The 3,998-nt window shown below is 34.6% G+C and overlaps 1 pseudogene; it reads right to left on the bottom strand.

The window, feature by feature from the left end:
- Positions 1–594: 594 nt before the first annotated feature.
- Positions 595–1,854, bottom strand: LOC145714392 (26S proteasome regulatory subunit 4 pseudogene; annotated as a pseudogene).
- Between the last annotated feature and the right edge of the window lie 2,144 nt (positions 1,855–3,998).

Below are 3,998 nucleotides of genomic sequence, written 5' to 3'. Positions count from 1 at the left end.
GAACACATAATGAATATAGTGCTGAGAAAAATTAGTGAAAGATATGGACCTAGTCTTCAGCAAAATGACAATCCGGTAAAATGTAAGAATAATATTACATGTTCATTAATTTTGAAAGTTACTTGATTTTCCCTACCAAAAATGATGTAGTCTTATGATTTTGTTAAACTAGTTAAGGAAAGTGAAATATACTTTTACTATGTGTATTTCTATAAAAAACAGAACTTTCAATAAGAAATTGTTTGCCATCAAAGGCTCTAAATTACTTCAATTTATTTTCCTTCACCTGGTTTACAAAAAAAAAGGAAGAAAACTCAGGAAAACACTAAAGACAGACAACGCTCCCCCCATTTATCACAAATAGCATAGTCTATGTATGCCATGTTTTCTTAAATTTAACTGATCCTTAGGTATCATTTTTTTTTTTTGACAGGGGCACACTTTATTGGGGAGAGAGTACTGCATGTGACCAACAGATAAAGGCAGCCTATTGGGTATCCTGTACATATGCTCAAAAAGGTACAAAGGAGATTTTACTAATAAAGAGCAACTAGAACATGGATTCCTCTAGGCAGCTTCCCCAATCTCATCCATCTAAGATGTGGGGACAGTCCCAGCCATTTCCCTGAAGTTAACTGTGGTCTGATAGAGATAGAGCCTCTCAGGGATGCCTTCTTGTTGTTTATAAAGAACATTTTCTTTAGATTTTTTTAAGTCTTCATTTGTTAGTTTCATTCTATGTTCTCTCAAGGCCATTGGACGAGCTTCTATATAAATTGCCTTGACTTTGGCAATGAGAGGTCATCATTAGCCATGATCAAGTTGTCCAGGTTTATGTCATTGGCCAGTGTCAGCCTGTTTGTTTGGATCTGAAAGAAGCACTTCTTAGTCTTTTCATTGGGCAAGGGGGAACTCCATCTTCCTGCCAATGCAGCCTGATCTGACAAGTGCTGGATCCAAAGTTTCTATCAGTTTGTGGCCATGATAACTTGCATGTCACCCCTTATATCAAATCCATCCAACTGTTTCAATGGTTCCAACATGGTTCATTGAATTTCTCTCTCACGACTGGAATTTGAGTCTTATCTTTTTGTCCCAATGGCATCAATTTCATCAATAAACACAATGGATGGTGCATGTTCTTCTGCAACTCAAAACAATTCCTGAATGAGTTTGGACCCGTCACCTAGGTACTTCTGGATAAGTTCAGTGTCAACCACTCTCAAGAATGTGGCTGAGGTTTGGTTTGCTACTGCTTTAGCTAATAAGGTTTTGCTTGTGCTTGGCAGATCATCTAGAATGACCCCCTTTGGGGGCTTCATATCCAACTCTTCATAATATTCAAGATGAGTGACAGGAAGCTCCACAGATTCCTTAATTTCCTGGATTTGGTTGTCCAACCCCCCAAAATCAGCATAGGTTTCCTGGGGGGGGGGGCTTTTCTACCTTCATCCCTGTAACCAAGGGATCTGTGTCATCCATGAGCACCTCTATGTCTTGTGGTTAAGCAGGACTGAGCAGCTTGGTTCCAGCAGACCCTTGTCTACAATGGAAAGAATGCTGATGTAGTGTTCTGAGCCTACAGATATAGACACAATGGCATGGTTGTCATCAATGATCTTTTCAAATGTTCCTACCTTTCGGGTCCCCCTCAATCATCAACCTTTGATCTTTCCTCCTCTTGCTTTTCTTCTAAAGGCTTCATTTGTTCCTGATTTCTAATGAATTCTTCCTCCATGAGAAGATAATCTTTAATTCTCTCTAATTTCAATAATTTTAACCAGCACTGAATATGAGGTGTCACCAAGGGCAACTTGCTGGCAGCATCTGGTCCCTTTTTCTTCTTTTTCCACACCGTAGTTGGTACAGGAAGTTTGTAATTTTTTCTTGTCCTTGTCATCCTTCTTGCCACCTCCAGGGGGCCATCACCACCACTCTCACTGACCCATCTTTGTTTGGCCATCTAACCCAAGTATCATTTTTAAAAACATTTTCTGATAGCTTGATCATGTTTTATAATGGTAGTCTTATGACTTCCAATAAATTTCTTTTTCATTAAAAAATCTAATGATAATAATTGCAGTTGTTTTTCAGATAAACTTTGCCTAAAGTACACCCTTCATGTTATTTATATGGAAATGCCTATTTAATTACACAAGAATTATGTAATATATACTTCTTTCTTCAGTTAGTCAACTAAGGTTAAAGTCACTATGTACAGATTACTCTGTAATGCATAATGGTTGTAAAACATTCAAACAGTATAAAGAATGTTGAATTCTTACCATAACTCCACCCCTTAATAGTAATAGAAAATCCCTGTTAAGTATTAGGTATGTATCCTCCTGGAATTTTCATTCATATATAAACATATATGCACATGTTTTATGCAGGTAAAATTATGCCACACATGGCTTTCCTTCAATTTACTTGTTTTATGTTATATATTTATTCTTATTAAGTAAATAATTCATATATACTATAAAGACATAAAATCTGCTAAGTAAATTTGGAAGTTGCACCATAATCTTAAGATAAACAACTTTTAACAGCTTAGTATACATCTTTCCATAAATATATGGATATATATGTACATTTTTTCTTATAAAATATCATATTTATCTCATTGTGGACATCTTTTCATTTCAGTAAATGTAGATTTCCTTTTTTTTTAGGTTTATAGTGTTCTGTTTACCTATATGCTAAATTACATTTATTGAATTCCCTATTTACAAATATTTAGACTGCTATCAATGTTTGCTATTACAAATGAAGATGACCTCTGGATAAATAAGGATACAAGGATTTTAATCGCAGTGTTTGTAGTTGTGTGTGTGTGTGTGTGTGTGTGTGTGTGCATGTGTATGTGTATAATCCTTTCACAGTTTTATGAGTGCCAAGGGGATCGAATTGGACAACACCAACTCTGTAGGCCAAAGCCTTGGCTATTTGCCATATGACAATGCTTCTTTTATATGTGACCATATGTACTTAGTAAATTGTGAGCAGAGCTTAGTATAGCAAAATTTAGATATTTATAAGTCCTATGAAATAATTTGTACACAAAAGAAAAGGAAAAGACAGCATTAGATATTTGAGATTTTTCACATGCTTAAAACTTTGTAATATTTCTGTAAGCAAACATAAGAAGTTTGCCCTTCAGTGACCACATTGATAAAATAAAGCTTTCATTGGATGTCTTCTTAATCATGCTGCTTATGAAGATTTCCAGGGCACTGAAAAAAGAGGAAATACTGAGAAAATTGTGTCCCATTGGTTGGACATGGAAAAACATCTTTTTGTCAGCCTTTCATAAGACTGAATTTAAATATGCAGTGTATGCATGTGCACTTGAACATATGAAAGAGTTAAAAAAATTGTGCCAGCAGATATATGATTATTACTTAATTTAATCCTGAGTATATAGGAAAATAACTTATTTGGGGAAAATCTATTTGATTAATGCCATCTCTTCAAGTTTTGAATCTGACTCACTTTCTTATAAACATGACCTATTAGCAAATTTGTGGCTTGGCAAAAAAAAAAAAAAAAAAAAAAAAAAAATAGAAGAGTCTTACTACAATTCTGGCCAATGATCCTCCAAAACAATGAGTATTTCCATAGGAGAAATTCCTAGGAGTAAACATTTTTGAACCCAGGAATCTGTACTTAATTACCTCAGCACTCTTACTTGGATATGGACCACCTTTACTGTGCACTTATAAATACACTTTAATTTCTCATTTGAGCTTGGCTTATTATATTTTAATTCCCAGATCCCCACAGCATACAGTTATGGTAAGCATTCAGTAGATATATATGAGTTGCTTTGAAACTTGCTAAGTTATCTATTGATATAACATATACTTTTGTTAATTAAATGATGTCTTTGCACATGAAGAAAGTGACTATATTTGCATGATTTTGTTTGATCCAGAACCTAGAATGGTTTCCTTATTAAAACATGTTACGATACTGTTGTTGAGATAATATATTTC

The sequence above is a fragment of the Panthera onca genome, chromosome X (genome assembly GCF_046562875.1).
Source record: "Panthera onca isolate mPanOnc1 chromosome X, mPanOnc1 haplotype 2, whole genome shotgun sequence".
In the NCBI taxonomy this organism is placed as follows: domain Eukaryota; kingdom Metazoa; phylum Chordata; class Mammalia; order Carnivora; family Felidae; genus Panthera; species Panthera onca.
Note: the sequence above shows the minus strand (reverse complement) of the source record. Positions and strands in the feature narration are given on the sequence as shown.